At 39.8% G+C, this 17,094-nt stretch overlaps 1 protein-coding gene across 33 annotated transcripts in view; it reads left to right on the forward strand.

Moving 5' to 3' along the window:
* Nucleotides 1–17,094, forward strand: part of MBNL1 (muscleblind like splicing regulator 1) — a 193,568-nt gene that overhangs the window by 92,192 nt on the left and 84,282 nt on the right. The window lies entirely within an intron of this gene.

Consider the following 17,094-nt stretch of genomic DNA (forward strand, 5'->3'; position numbering starts at 1 on the left):
AACATGAACTTATTGTGCATTGTAGCCTTATTGAGGCCTTTAGAATTTTTTGTCTTGTTCACTGTAGCTTTTATTATAGCCATTTTCAAAAATACTGTAGAAGAGCCATTAAAATGTTTTTGTTTGAAGGGAGGACAGACCTTCTGGCATGCCATTCATTTCAGTTTATGATCCTCTAAATTGGGTAATTATCTGAAATATTAAATTCTTAGAATTGAAAGATTAGGCCAGTGTGCAAATATAGGCAGTTTATTTTCTGTTTCTAAGCAAAAATTTTAATTGACTTTTTCATCTGTTTCCAAACATGAAAAATTCATTAGCTCACCTCTTTATATATATCCGTTTACTTTGCTATCCTGAAAGTGGAAGGGATGTAGATTATATTTGCATGACATTATTTGACATATTTATTAATGAATTGCTTTCTGGTCCCTGACTTAGAAATACTGCTTCAAACTCAAGTTTTTCCTGACTTTACTGAATACCTACCATCATTAAATAGGACCCTGTGCGGGCTCCTTCCTTGTTATTTCTTTGAGAGGTAACATTGTAATGACCCAGTTCCCTTACAGGATGTCCAGGATGGACTCAAGACCCAAGATGGACCTAGGAATAAAAAACTAGGGGTAAAACTAAGAATGAATTCTCTTTTTAGGAAGCTTAACTTAAAAAATAGTTGGAGGACTTTTATTAAAAAAAAATATATATATATTTTATTGCACTTTTACTGAGAGGAAGTGGGAGGGATAAAGAGTTAGAAACACAGATGAAAGAGAAACATCAATCTGCTACCTCCTGTACACCTCCCACTGGGGATGTGCCTGCAATCAAGGTACATGCCCTTGACCGGAATTGAACCTGGGACCTTTCAGTCTACAGGCCAACACTATTCACTGAGCCAAACCAGTCAGGGCAGTTGAAGTACTTTTGATATAGGAATTTATACCACTTATTTCAGGAAAAGAAAAAGAAGCACTTGTTCAGAAAGTCTTAAAAATCTTCTGCTGGCTCCCCAAATAAGGTCTTAACCCCAATCATTATGACTCTGAGTATTCTGCCATTCATTACTCAGCTCATGAGACTCAGGCCTCTGAATTTCCATTTACTGTGTCCCTTCTTAGAGATAATGAGAGCCGTCCTGGCTGGTGGGCTGTGAGCAAGATATTCCTACTAGATACTGAGAAATGTCACATGTCAGGCTTTTATGATACATTTCCTTAGTTGTAACCAATAAATCAGAGTTACCAGCCTTGTTAGACATATCCTTGTAGGAAAGAAATAAAAGTGCAGATCCACCCGGCTGGCATGGCTCAGTGGTTGAGCATCGACCTAGGAACCAGGAGGCCATGGTTCAATTCCTGGTCAAGGAACATGCCCAGTTTGCAGGTTCAAGATCCCCAGTGTGAGGTAGTATGCAGGAGGCAGCTGGTCAATGATGCTCTCTCATCATTGATGTTTCTATCTCTCTCTCACTCCCTCCCTTTCTGAAATCAATACAAATATTTTTTTAAAAGATCAGATCTGTACTTGGTCCGAACAACTAAAAGAGACGACAGATGCACCCAGATCCTGACGTTTTTGGTTCTTTAGAGGAATTTTACACTTCAAAAATAAGCTATTCCTGCTCATTCATTTCATTATATGGAAATAAAAGCTTGCTGAATCAGAATTACTCAAAATGATCTCTGTAGTTTATTAAGTTTATTATAATTTATTGATTACCTACTACCTCCAGTTTCTAGTATAATCTCACTTATTCTTCACAGAAACACCTTGAGGTATATAGTGTTATTAATTTACGTTTACCAAACGAAGAAACTGAGGCAAGAGAAACCTGCCCAAGATATCACAGCTAGACACCAGGATTCGAACCCAGGATGTGCGGCTCCAGTGTTCATCCTCGGGGTCCTTGTTAGTTGTCACCACGGGCAGTGGGTGCCAGTTGCCAAGTTCAGTCCTAAACCATCTCATGGGAGAGTGCCCACAAGATGCCTCTGCCTCAATCTCTTCCTCACTGAGTATGAGCTACCACTGTTACCCCCCTCGCTCTTTGACCTTGGAAAGGTTATTACTTCTTATCCTCTCTCAGTGAGTGTCCCATCCACTCTAAAATCTGAATAATATTATCTCTTGCCTGGGTTTTTATGAAGATTTAATTTAATTTAATGAGACAGTGCATGCCAAGCACTTAGCACTGTGGCTAGCACATTGCAAATAGCCAATACATCGTTGATGTTATGTCATGTTCCCAAGGTCATATAACTAGAAAGTAAGTCAGAAATCTGACCAACGTCTGTATGACTGGAAGACTTAAGGGAAACAAGACCACATACATATGCACACATACATTTTCCATAAGCAGCAGTGATAGCAGGAACCACAGGGCCAAAGCTCATGAGCTCTCAGACCTCTGACACTGCCTTCCATCCCTAACCACCCCTTTTGTGATGAGTAAGGCACAGTGTCCTGTATGCTGATGAGAACTGGAGCATAGTGTAGTGGTAGAGGAGCAACTCTGACAGCAAGGCTTCCAGGGACTGGAATTTCAGCCTCATGACTTCTAAACTGTGATATCAGGCAAGTTATGTAACCCCTCTAGGCTTCTTTATCTATGTATGAAGTTAGTAATAGTCCCAATCAAATTGGGGTTTTACAGGTGGTAATAAATGCCTTATTCATTTTAATAAAGGTGTATATATTCCTTTGAAACCACAGAACCTTTTCAGTCTGAAATACTACGTGGCTCCTAACCATCGGAAACCCATAGAGTTTTAGAGATCGATAGGATCTGGGTGATTTCATGATTTTCCATTCTCCAAGAACCTGTATGCGTTCCCTGTCACAACCCTTTTATTTTAGCTCAGGGGCAGGCCCGTGGAAAAGGGAGAAAGGGAAAACCATAAAACTCAGAGTTGACCTAAATAAGGGCTGATTGTACCACTGGGTAGGCGGGTCAGCTTCTCTCAGCCTGGGCTGATGTATATGATTGGCTTCACCATCACCAGAAGGTGGTGGGATTACCATTCTCGTGTTCTTTCTCTTTTGAAGCAGAACCCAAACCAGCAGCAGAGGCTCCCAGCCTGGAGCGAGAGAGTTAGCCTGGACTGAGTTGAGTACCAAGGGTTAGACTTGAGTGCCAGTCAGAGCAGGGACCTCTTGAATGCTTGCTGCTTCCATGTCTAGATTCTCAGCTCTGTGAGGCCAGGGATGTTTGTTTTATTTATTTGCAATGCCTCGCACAGTCTGGGAAAGAGTGGGTGCTCAAGGCATGTAAGCTAATTAAATAAAAGATTGTAAGTTTCAGAGGTAGGAACTTGGTAGGTCAGAAGAGCTCATTTAAGGATATCGAAGAATACCATGGCCACTGAAAGGGATTGGCTGCTTGCAGGAAACATAGGATGCCCGGGGCTCCCTCTGGGACAGAGCAAGGGCTAAGGCCTATTCCAGGGCTGGGTCAGGCAGCTGAATGTGCAAAAACTCTGTAATGACTGGTTGGGAGACCTGGCAGAATTGAAACTGCCAATGGTGCCTGATTAATGAGTGTAGGAATCAAGTATTTCAAATCGTTTATTAAACTTTCAAGCAGAGAGCATATTTCACTATTCAAAAGCTATCGGAGCCCATTTACATTTGCTGTTTCATACAGTTATAAATGGTACGCTGGCATTAAAAACTCGATTTGGGTGCCAGGGACCTGAGGAAAATGTATCTGTAAACATGCCATTGATGTGCACACTCCGCTATAAAGAAGTAATCAAAATATGGTTTTAAATATGTAATGCTGTAAAATTATAATTTGTGATATAGGAACATAAAATGAAGTGTTTGGGAAGTCAGAGTGTAATTCTTAAAGCTGAAATATCTGTGGTAGGTGATTGGTAAAATGTTGTTTTTTCTTTTTACATTATAAATTTTGCTACTCTTTTAATATATATTCCTCCAAATAACAAGATGACAGCATCTTTTAATCAGTCTATATTAAACAACATAAACCAAAGAAAATTTGAAAGAACAAAGAAAATTTACCATGTTTGGTGTTAAATCTAACAAGGCAGGCTGATACTCAAGTTTTTGCGAGGATCTAATCCGGTACTGGAATACTAGGCTTGCCAGCTCCTTAGATGTAAACCCAGGAGATGGAGTGCTGGCACCTGAGAGATGGTTGTTAGACAACTTCAGCTGAGAGGTAAAGTCACACCAAATGTTGCCACGAACATGTGTGTCTCCTTTGGAAAAGACCATATGTTGCAGCAGAGCTCCGATAATATTAAGATAGTGTGGAACTTTCCAGAGTATCTCAAGATCGCACTCGTAAATCAAGTGCTAAGTTAGTATACATCTTAAAAATTTGGCTTTGAAAAAAACACATGTCGACGAGAGGGTAAACGAAAATGGAGTACAAAACTGGAAAAAATCATCACTAACGCAGGCACCTTGTTTTATAGAAAGGCAGGGTCCTTCCATGCTTTTGTTTATTTATCTTTTAAATATACTTTTATTGATTTCAGAGAGGAAGGGAGAGGGAGAGAGAGAAACATCAATGATGAGAGAGAATCATTGGTCAGCTGCCTCCTGCATGCCCCACGCTGGCAATCGAGCCCACAACCCGGGCATGTGCCCTGATTGGGAATCAAACTGTGACCTCGTGGTTCATAGATGGACACTCAACCACTGAGCAATGCCAGCTGAGCCCATGCTTTTATTTCATGAGTGCCTATAAGCTCTCCCTCTCTCCCCACTCAGTCTGTATACACTAACATGCAAAGAGATGAGAATACACACACACGCGCGCACGCACACACACACACACACACCACACACAGTCTTAGAACAGGAATGGCAAGATATTAACTCTGTAAGTCTCTTCATCAGTCACTTTTATGGCTCTGCATCCCTGACTGGTATGTGGGTCTGGCCTACTATTTGTGATGGTGGGTAGAAACACCCTGGCAGCACTTTTGTTCCTTTTTGGTTTTTATTTTTATTCCTAATGCCTGCTTTTAGTTTATTTTGGCAACCCATACTGTGAGTTGTGATTAGGTACCCCGTTTGAGACATTTGGGAGCAGCATGTACTAACCTACAAAAGGTAAATGCATCGTAAAGTCCTTTGCGTGTGAAATCACTTGGACACCGAGTCCCGGTGTTTCTCCTCCCAGCCCTTGCCCTGGACATGGATTTGGTAGTTTGATCTGTTCTGTTTTACCCTTTTAAAAACATAAGAGACAGTGGTACAAAAATAAATAAATAAATAAATAAATAAATAAATAAATAAATAAATAAAATCACTAGGATCTCTCCCTGAGGAGAAATTTGTCATCTGAAACGTGTCACCAATGAGAAAATAAAGTTATCAATAATGTGAGCGGTGTCTCAAGGTATGAATTTTTTAAAGGAATCTTGCAATTAAAAAAGTGACACTTGCCCCAAGAAATAAACCGAACACATATTTCAGAATACTATCTTTATTTAGATGGGCAGCTGTGTAGGTAAACCAGCTATGCGTGTATTTATATGTGTGTGTTTGTGTTTATAGTACATTACATGTAATTTGCAGAAACTACTAATTCTCACACCATTTCCAAGTAGAACTGCAAATATAGCAGCGTAGCTTTCCAATTAGGAACATTATCCCTGGAGCGGAATAACATGGGCTCCAACCCCCACCCCCCATACTGACTTATTGTTTGTGTTTCCTTGGATAACTTATTAGGCCTCACTCAGCTTCAGCTATCCACCTTTTATAATGAGGCTAATAAAAGAACCACAGGATTATTTTTCGGATTAAATAAATGAATAAGCTTAAACCATGTAGAGCGGTGCCTGTCATACAATATGTGTTTTACAAGCTGTCATGGGTGTTTTTTGTTTGTTTGTTTGTTTTGTTTTGTTTTTGCTATTCTTTTAGTTTTTGCCTGATTTCCAACACTTATGGAAATCAGGTGTTATTTAGCCTCCTGTCTTAGGAGGTGGGGCTGCTGGGAAGTGGCAGTCTTACCTTAGCCAAGAGGTCAAATGCCAGAGGCCAAATGTACCCGATAGGATGAGTCCAATACTGATTGAAAGCTTAGGAATGATTGAGGGGAAGGGAGCTAAGCTTAAAATAGAAATAATCTAAAGTGCCAGGCCAGTATGGCTCAGTGTTGAGGGTCGACCCAGGAACTGAGAGGTCACAGGTTTGATTCCCGGTCAGGTTGCAGACTCAATCCCCTGTTGGGGGTGCATGCATGAAGTAGCCAATCCATGATGTTCCTCTCTCATTGATGTTTCTCTCTCTCTATCCCTCTCCCTTCCTCTCTCTCTAGAAATTGAGAAAAACATATTAAAAAATAATCTGAAGTCATGTTCTCAGATAGAGGGTCTTTGCAGCCACACCCTTTTGGAAAACTTAGGGAATCAGCCTCAACTGTCTCCACATTAGCTCAGTGACTTAGAGTCAGAAATTTCTATCAATATTTATTTAAACAGTTGGTTCCTTATTTTTTTTTAAAAATTTGTGTCTGTCCCATAAAAAGGCTAGATTCATTATTTTTAAAAACTTTCATTGTTTTCCTTTCTTTTTTTTTCTTTTCTTTTTTTTTTTTTTTAAATATATTTTATTGATTTTTTTACAGAGAGGAAGGGAGAGAGATAGAGAGCTAGAAACGTCGATGAGAGAGAAACATTGACCAGCTGCCTCTTGCACACCCCCTACTGGGGATGTGCCCGCAACCAATGTACATGCCCTTGCCCGGAATCGAACCTGGGACCTTTCAGTCCGCAGACCGACGCTCTACCACTGAGCCAAACCGGCTTCGGCTGTTTTCCTTTCTTTTGATAGTCTCCACATTGCCCCCTCATTTTCCCAGAAGACTTTATTTCACAGGGTTGAAGGCAAGAGTTAACATTAATGGAAGAAACCTGCTGGCCATTAGACTGAAGAGGGACAGCACAGTCACATTTTCCTGGAACGATTCTAGCTAACATCAGTGTTCCTCTATTTTGAAGTTAGGACGATGTGGTCCTGAGTTAGTTATGTTGCAGAAGCTTGCCTAGGCCTTTGAAAGCCACGAGTGTCATCTACAGCACAAAGTGAAGGCCACCCGAGAGGAAAGTGCATGAACCTCCAATTAAAAACACAAAAATAGCACCCTGGCTCAGTGGATAGAGTGTTGGCCTGGGGATCATAGGGTCCTGGGTTTGATTCTGGTCAAGGGCATGTACTTGGTTGCAGGATCCTCCCCAGCCAGGACCCTGGTCAGGGCTTGTGCAGAAGGCAACCAGTTGTTTCTCTCTGTCTTTCCCTAAAAAAAATCAATGGAATAATATCCTTGCATGAGGATTAAAAATAATATAAAAGTAAATCTATAATAATAAAAGCATAGCCGAAACCGGTTTGGCTCAATGGCTAGAGCATTGGCTTGGGGACTGAAGGGTCCCGGGTTCGATTCCGGTCAAGGGCATGTACCTTGGTTGCAGGCATATCCCCAGTAGGGGGTGTGCAAGAGGCGACTGATCGATGACTCTCTCTCATCGATGTTTCTAACTCTCTATCTCTCTCCCTTCCTCTCTGTACAAAATCAATAAAATATATTAAAAAAATAATAATAAAAGTAAATCTATAATAATAAAAGCATAATATGCTAAGTCGACGTACTTCTGGATGAAGCAGGGGCTGGGAGGGAAACCCGGGTTCTGGGTGCCAGAGGGAAGCCAGTGCCGGTAGCTAGGGGAAGGAAGGCCTACTCTTGCACGAATTTCCTGCATCAGGCCTCTAGTATTAATTAATAAATAAAAATGCAAAAGTAGCAAAGGTTTCAGAAGGCATTTTGGTGATTCTTGACCCTGAGTTGGAAAGCTCCTGTGTCCCAAGTGTCACAATGGTTCTCATGACTCTGCCCTCGGCCCCACACCCACTCCTGAAGCAAAATCACTTCAATAAGATCAGTCACCTGTGTTACATTTTCCAAGTCCAGGGTGGAGGGATCCAGCTTATATTTTCTTTAATGTAATTTCAATTTGGAACCATGTTGACATATATGTAAATAAACATTTAATACATTCTGATGAAACAAAGGGACACAACTCTATATAGTAAGACACCATGGGTCCCTTTAAAAGGACATATCAGCTCAGGGCAAAGTTTGATTTCAGGTTCATTATAGAACTTCTTTTCAAATATTTTATTGGGTTGAGAAGTAACAGGTTAAAACATAATGTTCATTATTTGAAAACAAACAAACACAAATTTGTGTGGTTATTAAAAAGTAACCACAGAACCTCAAATAAAATTTTAATTATCCCTTCATTATTTTTATCATAATTTTTCATTTCAAATATATTTGTATTTATGTTCATCTTCAAATTTCCTGTTTAAGCCTTCAAACACTATGCTTAAGTCTTCACATTGGCTATTTTCTGCTTGTAACTCCAAGATAACAATTCTTTTTGGATCAAATCAGTTTCTACTCAGGATTCATCCTGTTCTTGGCATTTTGGATAGAAGTCAGGATCTTTTCCACAAAGAAGACTCAAAGCGGTGTGTCAGATGTTTGTGGGCACAGCCCTGCAGTGTGATCCGGGAACTTAGTTTCTTGTGAAAGGTCCCCAATTAATCACTGTGCTACATTCTGTGTGTCATGTCCTGGGAAGCAGAGCCACCATTTTGCTTCCCTGGACGGAATGAAATCTAACAGAGATCATGCACAGCCCAACCCCTTCTGTACATTCTACTGCAGCTTCTTCTCGGAAAAGCAGTATAAATGCACGTTTGAAAGTACTCAGTGAAAAGTAATTTATTTCCGGAATCCTGCTCACTAATGACACAATTGTATGTTGCTCTCATGAGCACTAAAATTGAAAGCATAATGATTGTTTTGATAACATAATTGGTGGTATAAATTTTAATCGCTGAGAACAACTGTAGGGTGGGAAGGAAAAGAGTCTAAATTTTTCTTTTTCCTTCAAGATAAACTATAAATTGTAAAAGTCAAGACCATCTTTAAAACTTGTTCTACAGTTGTGAGACTGATTTCTATTGCCCCCTGACCCTCAAAATAGGTTAACAAACACTAGAGAATATAGAATTTACTGTGCCAACAGAATATATTCTTTCCTCAACAGCTGGATAAGTCAATGTGTGTTTATTGAATAAATGAATACCCTCTGGTGAAAATCAGTGAGTGAGTAGATGAATGAATGAATGGATAAACTTAGTGGTAGCACAGTCCATTTCTTCTTTATTATTTTTAGGAAACAATACTTATTTTCAAGGATTACAAAAAAAAAATTATTGAAAGAAATTGGCTGAAATTCCTCATTTTCTCTTGTGGTAACAGCCAGCAATAGTAGGCTGGGAACTTGGTAGGTTACAAGATATTGTTTTTGTAGGTTGAATTACCCTACACTCACAGAGCTTTTGGGAGTCCGTAGATGAGAATACATAAATTATAAGCATAAGGGCAGTCAGTACTAGTCTAAAAATAAACACCGGTCCATGTAATTACATCCTAAATAAAATAAATAGAAACGGATTAAGAAAATGACAGTGGCTTAGGAGAATTTCGTGTGTTTTCTGTTCCTGTTTTCACTTGCTTTTGATGGTGATTGGTATTAAAGGAACACCATGCACTGGAGCCAGCAGCAGCAACACCCAAAAGTAAACATGGGCTTGATATTGTCATGGTAGGTTTTTAACTATTGGAGGAAGAGGTTGAGGAAACAGATTAAGTATCAGTATGAACCGAAGGCTTGGAGGTCTCAGGACACTTTGGAGCGTATAATAAACTTTCCTAAAGCCAGGGAACAGAAAGAGAAATAAACCGCGGTGGGAAGTTGCAGGGAAGGCAAGAGCCTTTGCTGACAGGGAAGCAAGCTCACATTAGCATAAGTCCTGGCTCTCCTGGGCTCTCCCGGGGCCCATTTCCCAGGAATGCATCCCTTGTGCAAAATAGAGGACTTGTGTAAACACACTCGGTAGACATTTGAAAATACTCGGATAACAGTTCTTCAGGGGTTACTAGATAATTATTTCTAGCTGTTGCATTTGTTTATCTTGGTCCCAATTTATAGAGCTCGCTTTTGACGTGGTGTTACCTACAGTGTCTCATTTCATCGTTTGAAAGAGTACATAAACAACATCGGAGAAAAATGCAAACATCCGTGGCTTTAGTGACGAGAACAACTGGAAACTTATTTCATAGTATTTTGTAAATGAATAGTGGAATGTAACATTATATTCTTGGCATGTTAAAAAAAAAATGGAAAGGAGGGGAAAAAAAGGAAAAGAATGGAAACTTGGACTTCTGCATAAACATCTTATCAAAACACTAGCTTTTGATTTTTATCTGAGCTTTACTGTAGAAAGTTTTTACTTTTTTTTTTTTTTTTTTTTTTTTTTGCAAAGCCTAGAGGAAATTGCTGGAGGAGAAAAGCTGAATGTCATTTCAGGCTAACCTTTGAGTCCTCCTAATAATAGGAAATTATTTAGTTCTCATTTTTCATAGTAGTCCATTTTGAGCAATAAAAATCATGCAGCTCACTCAAGGGTATTTCAGGAGAACTGATGTGATACTTTGTAAAAATGTATAATACTTAAAAAAGTGGGCACTTAAATGTTTTGCATCCTGCTACTGTTTTATCCCTCAGTTCTCAGTGTGTAGTTAGGAAAGCTGGCTAAAAATGACCTTGAGGTTTTATCGTGTGGATGATTAGGGATGGGGCATTGTCAACAAACTATATAGGTGTGTTCTCTTTCTTTTTACATTGCTGTAATATTCAATATATAAGTAAATATACAATACATAATATTTTTTAAAAGATATTTTATTGATTTTTTTACAGAGAGGAAGGGAGAAGGATAGAAAGTTAGAAAAGTCGATGAGAGAGAAACATAGACCAGCTGCCTCTTGCACACTCCCTACTGGGGATATGCCCACAACTAATGTACATGCCCTTGACAGGAATCAAACCTGGGACCTTTCAGTCCACTGACCGACGCTCTATCCACTGAGCCAAACTGGTTTTGGCTACAATACATAATATTGATAAAATATGGAATATCGACGTGTTCTTACTTTTTAAGGAGACAAAGTAGGGAGCAGATAGCTGATTTGGTTGGGGGTGGCCGGATTTAAAGAAACAGCACCTGAAGGTCATCCCCATAGAACTGACAGGGCTGTGCTATGGGACAGTGCTGTTTCATTCAAAGAGAATGTACAGTCAGAAGAAAGACAAGTCTTAGTGATCTCCATCTCATCAGCAAGTTAGAACTGGGGAAAAGAAAAGAAAGTGACAGAGAACTCACGGGTCAATGCATAGTGGGCAAGGAAGACAGTGCATTACCAAGAGAGACAAAAGAAAAATAAACAAGTCGTGACTGGTGCCAGATGCTCCAGAGAGGATAAGAAATGAGATCAGGACACCGAGTCCGGCAGCTAGAAAGTAACCTCTGAGAAAGCAGTTTGAGAGGAATGGGGAGGGCGAAGGCAGGATCCTCCTGGCAAACCAGCTTCCCAGGTGAGTCACGAGGAAGGAGGAAGGTGGGTCTGAGGACTCCACAAGTTTAGACAGCACTGGGGAGATAATCAGGAATGAGGAGAAGAGACGTGGAAGGCCGCTGGAGGGCCCAGCAGGAAGATTGTCACTGGGCAGGGGACATTTTTTCAGGGAAAGGAAGTCCCAGGAGTCCTGGGAGAAGAGAAGAATGGAGATTAATGAAAGGGGGAATAGGGGAGGGTGCTGTGTTTCAGAGACGTTGAGAGGGAGTCAAAAGGCGGTGAGAGATTACCCTTAGAGAGGAAGTCAGCCCAGCCCCAGGAGGCAGGGTGGTCACCTCCCTGCCATCCCTCCTCTTGGCCTTCATTCTCATCTCCATTGTTGCCTGGGGGGCAGGGGGAGGGCTCACTGCCTTGTGCCCACACTCCCTTGTGCATTGCTTTAAAAAAATTATTTATTGATTTTAGAGAGGAAGGGAGAGAGAGAGAGAAACATCAATGATGAGAGAGAATCATGGATTGGCTGCCTCCTGCACGTCCCCCACTGAGGATCGAGCCCCCAACCCAGGCACTTGCCCTTGGCTGGAATGAAACCTGGGACCTTTCAGCCCACAGGCTGATGCTCTCTCTATCCATTGAGCCAAAGCAGCGAGGGCTCTGCATTGCTTTTTCCATCCTTTAGTTTAACGTTGCTGTCCTTACTGTTCTCTGTTGACGGCACATTCTGTGTGGGCAGAGGACATGTTTTACCCATGTATACATACCTACCTTAATAGGCTCCCATTTCTCTAACATCAAAGTCAGTGCTACCAGGGGAAAGGCTTCCCAGCCCAGCCTGTTCATTAGAGCACACGCTGAAGGCTAATTAGCTACCTATGTGGATGTCAAATGGCGTTTCTGAAACAAACCCTTCATTTCAAATGAATGGGGAAGGTTAGGAGATCAGACTGTTGTTTTTTCCTGGTTAAAGATGTCACAACATAACAAAACATCACTTAGAACTTAGAAGTGGATGCTTCCAAAGCCAGGTAAACATAGCAGCCGAAATTAACTCTAGAACGTGGAGGCATTTTACTGAGGAGAAAATAATTAAGAAAAGCGAATGTTTGCTAAACGCTATGGTTTGCACCACTGTTTGTATCGGATGGAATAAGATTAGGTGATGCCCTGAACTTTTGGTCTGATCTACATTGTAGGCACAAATCCCTTGCTTAGAGTAGTTAAACTGTGTTTTCTGATTCTTTCTTAGCAAAGGTAATTTTAAGCAAAACTTAAAAATGAAAGGTTGCCTTTGCCTCCCATTTAGAAAACATGTAATGTTTCTATTTGTTTATAGTGAGTTTATTGCTATTTGTTTTATGGTTGCTAGTCATCTGCTTCACTTTTTATATGTGATCAACAATCCATCTTCCTTTCTTTTTTTAAAAAAAGAGCTCCATAGCTACAAAAAGATTATAGCTACTGTTTTCATGGTTTTAGACCCAATTTTACACCACAAGTGAAATATTATATCTATTTACATTTCTAAATTATGTAAGGTTTATAATGTATGCTGCTTGATCTAATTCCTCCTGAAATATTTTATTTTATTTCTATTTCCAAATAAAAGGGGAGCAAAAATCAAAGGGTGAGGCAATATCTCTAAAGAGACAAAACATGGCCCATATATATTAAATTTTCACATTTTTATTATTATTCAAAAATAACTTAAGCCACTCATTGATTTCCTAGCCTGATTGACTCAGTGGATAGAGAGTTGGCCTGTGGACTGAAGGGTCTCAGGTTTGATTCTGGTCAAGGGCACTTGCCAGGGTTGTGAGCTCAATCCCTTTGGTGTGGCATGTAGGAGGAGCTGAGCCATGATTTTCTCTGCTCATTGATGTTTCTCTCCCTCTCCCTTCTTCTATGAAATAAATAAAAAAACTCATTGATTACTACATATATATTTTTGCAGTTGCACAAATACCTTATTCTGAAAATTCCCAGGAAAGCCTGAGAAAGTCTTTTAATGTCATTGGAATTTTAAATTGAAGCCCATTTCTCCCTGCCCACCTCTGTAGGGCCACCTCCCTCCACTCTTCAATGTGGACTCTTCTCTCCAGTCTCCCTGGAGTTTTCTACATGCATCTCACTGTCTCACACTTGCACTTCTCAGCATTCTGTCTTCTCATAAAAAACTTCCCACTCTTGTTTTCTTAAAATATATATTTGTTTATTGATTGCAGAAAGCTGGGTGAACATACATTTTACCTGTCTTAGGTGAAGACTAGGAACCTTTCAAAATCAAAAATTGGTTCCTCAATTTACATGGAAGAGGTAATTTAGTTGCTACCTAAATACAGAATCACTCAAGGAAAGAAATGTAGACAATAGGCCAAATTGTTGATCATTGAGAGCCAGCTAGCTATTGAGGAAAGCACCATGGCTTTGTTCACGACCTCTTGCTAGTCTGTGCTATATGAACTTTTAATGAGAAATGGACTAGACTTTTCTATGCAGAGAAGGTAGTGCTTTGCTATTAAAGTCCATACTTGAGTTTGAGGATCATACAGATTAATGAAAGGACTTAAAAGGATTTTCATACCTTACTCCTATCCTCAAGATCTCGTCATTCTTTAAAACTATAAAGCAAGTCTCTTAAATTAGTTTTATAGTTTCAGTTACTCCACTCTAATGTTGCTTTTTTAACAAGTGGGAAATAAATGCCCCAAAGCCGCTCATTTCTTTATTCGCTTGTATACGTAAGAGGAGTTCATGTCAAGTGGATATGTATTCAATCATAGTTTTAGCACGCTTTTCAGAAATAAATACCTTTATTGTTATTTGTGCCCACTTTATAGAGGAAGAAATTGAGGTTCTGGGTGTTTAAATGATTATCCCTAAGTTTTTGCTCCTATAGAAAGCTTCTCAGTAATTTTACTTATTTCATCAAAGGACATACTGAGAGGTATACATTCTATATTACTTATAATATTTCTTCCAGAACTCGAACTTATGTGGGTGCTCAAGACATGTTTATGGAGTGAAGGAATGAGCAAAACACTAAATGAAAATTAAAAAAAAAGAAAAGAAGGATGAATGTCAGCCAATTTCTGCCCAAATGTTGAGAGAAAAAGTAGGATCATGATTTGGGAGAGGGATACCCGAGTCAGACATCCTCTGTTTAATACCAGGTCAACCTCATACTGCATCAGGTAACTAAGCAGTAACATTACCTGTCCTGCAGTGTGGATGCAAAGTTTAAAGGAATTTGTGTATGCAAATACATAGAACAGTGCCTATGTCCAGTTTAATTTTGCTTTACACATTTAAATGCCAAGGGTTATGTAAATTAGGACATAAATATTTAAATTTTCACTAAAATAACAATTAGAGAGCACATATCATTTGACATTGAATGAATAAAAGGAAGCAAGATATTTTAAACTTTGGCTTATTACTATGCATTTGGTAATCCTGGAAATGGAGCCTACATTCACAGATAGTTCCAGCATAAATATTTAAGGGCACATTATTTAAGCTATCGTGAAATTTAAAAAACACATCACTTTTATAAGATTATAGAATTGACCCTCTAAATTTTATTTTTGTTCCCTGTCAAGTTAAAGAAAATTTAAATGTCACTTAGCGAAATGCAGTCAATTGATGAGCATCTGATATGAAGCTGCTAGCTAGCTATGTTATTAGAGTTCACAATTTAGACAAATATGTGGAATGTAAGCATTCACCTGTTGTTCTCTCTTAATGAATACATATTTCAAAACTAATTTAATATGAACATTATCCACTGAGTGTGACTTTCTTCCCAAGACTCATTTAATCTGCTTCCAGCCGACTTCAGTATTCAAATCGATGTATTTCATCAAAAGCACAGAGCGAAAAAGATGCCCAAGATGTATTTATTTTGACTACGTGATTCCTTCCAGAATACGAGGGAGCTTGGTCTTTAGCACAGCACCTATTGCCCAGGTGAACTGATGGGCAATAATAGCAGGAGTGCATGATGGCCCCTCAGCCCATGAAGCACAAAGAAGAGCCTGCTTTTCTGTAAGCATTTGCGGAATTGCTTCTGACCTCGTTTCATGACACTTGTCTTCTCACTGAAGAAACGAGGCCCCAGAGCGCTGCAAAGTGGGGAGACTGTGCTTCTGTTGGAATCACAGTGACCCAGCACAGCGGAGCAGCGGAGGTTGGTGACCATCATGAGCCAGGCATCTGTTTTCATAGGGTCTGGGGACTGTTTTCTGATTCATGAAAATGTATGCTGAGGTTTGAATGAAAAAAACAGACGCTCTGGCTTATGCTTTATTGTGCTCAGATGCAATCTTTATAATCCCAAATGAAAATAAGCAAATATCCCAGCACACGTTTTATAGACAAAGACTGCCCACAGAATTTATTACTTTGTCCTGTTCTGAGATGATTTGAAACTCAGAGTCTTTCTCCATTTTTATGTGCTGCCAATATCATTAAATCATTGTGAATTAAGCTTGTTAACCCTTTGTAAGATATCTTGACCAGTATCTGTGCCTTAAAAGAAACAACTGATCCTGGCATGTATATGGAGACAAGAACACTACTTAGCAACCCAGGTTTGCCTGAGAAAGGACCCCTTAAAAAGTGTCCTGGTTGTAGACAGTGTACAGATGCCTCTTCCCTTTTTCCTGTAATTTGCAAGGGTCAGAAGTTCAGCTGTTCATGATATCTGCTCTAAAAGTAACAACGCATATATATCCTTAAAAATGGAAATTAATAATGTGGAATAAAGTAGTGTCACTATACTCCTCAGGACATCAGCTTTATTATAGTAATGATTTTCTTTTTGGTTTTTAGAATTATATCAGTATAATTTTTGTTCTCTATCCCAAAAGAGGGTGTGTATGTGTGTGTGTGTACTGTATATGTGTGTGTCTGGGTATACTTGTGTTCTTACAGAGCTCCAAATATATTTTAATTCAAAGTCATGCATTTGCCCTGTGATATTCTCACGCTTTTTAACCCCCAATGTAATGAGTCCTATGGTTAGGGGACAGACAGTCCAAGAATGGGAAGACGGGGTTCTATCACCAAATTCATTATTTACTATTAATGTGAGTTTTGGGGCCCACTTTGCACATTTTCTGAGCAGAGATCACACACCCCTGAATTACAAAGTAAGCCTTGTCTATCTCCAAGCTGTGGGGGGGAGGTGACTGCAGAGAGCTTAGGACAGCGCTTTCCCATAGAGGCGCTCAGCAATGTTAGCTGTGGACAGTGATCTCATCTGTCCTCCTTCAAGGTGACTCAAGGAAGGAGGCAGGCCAGTTTTCAGAAGCCCTCACTGTAGTAAGAGCACCGCTGTTCACTAATTATATGCTCCTTGGCAGACATTTCACATTTCAAAGCCGGTTTCCTTACCTCTAAATTCAGGTGGTAGTCATCTGCCTTGAGGACTTCAAATGACTGTCATGAGGGTTTTAGAAACACTTAATGTGTTACGCAAACAAAAACAGTGGTTGTTTTCCCAGATGATCTTTGGTTCTATTGTAGGTTCCCATTGGGAGAGGCAGTCTTATAGGGGCAGGGAGTCACCCAAGTATTTAAGCATACTTGGAGGGAATGCTTAAAGATCACTTTTGTTT

The sequence above is a fragment of the Pipistrellus kuhlii genome, unplaced genomic scaffold (assembly GCF_014108245.1).
Source record: "Pipistrellus kuhlii isolate mPipKuh1 unplaced genomic scaffold, mPipKuh1.p scaffold_m20_p_2, whole genome shotgun sequence".
NCBI lineage: Eukaryota > Metazoa > Chordata > Mammalia > Chiroptera > Vespertilionidae > Pipistrellus > Pipistrellus kuhlii.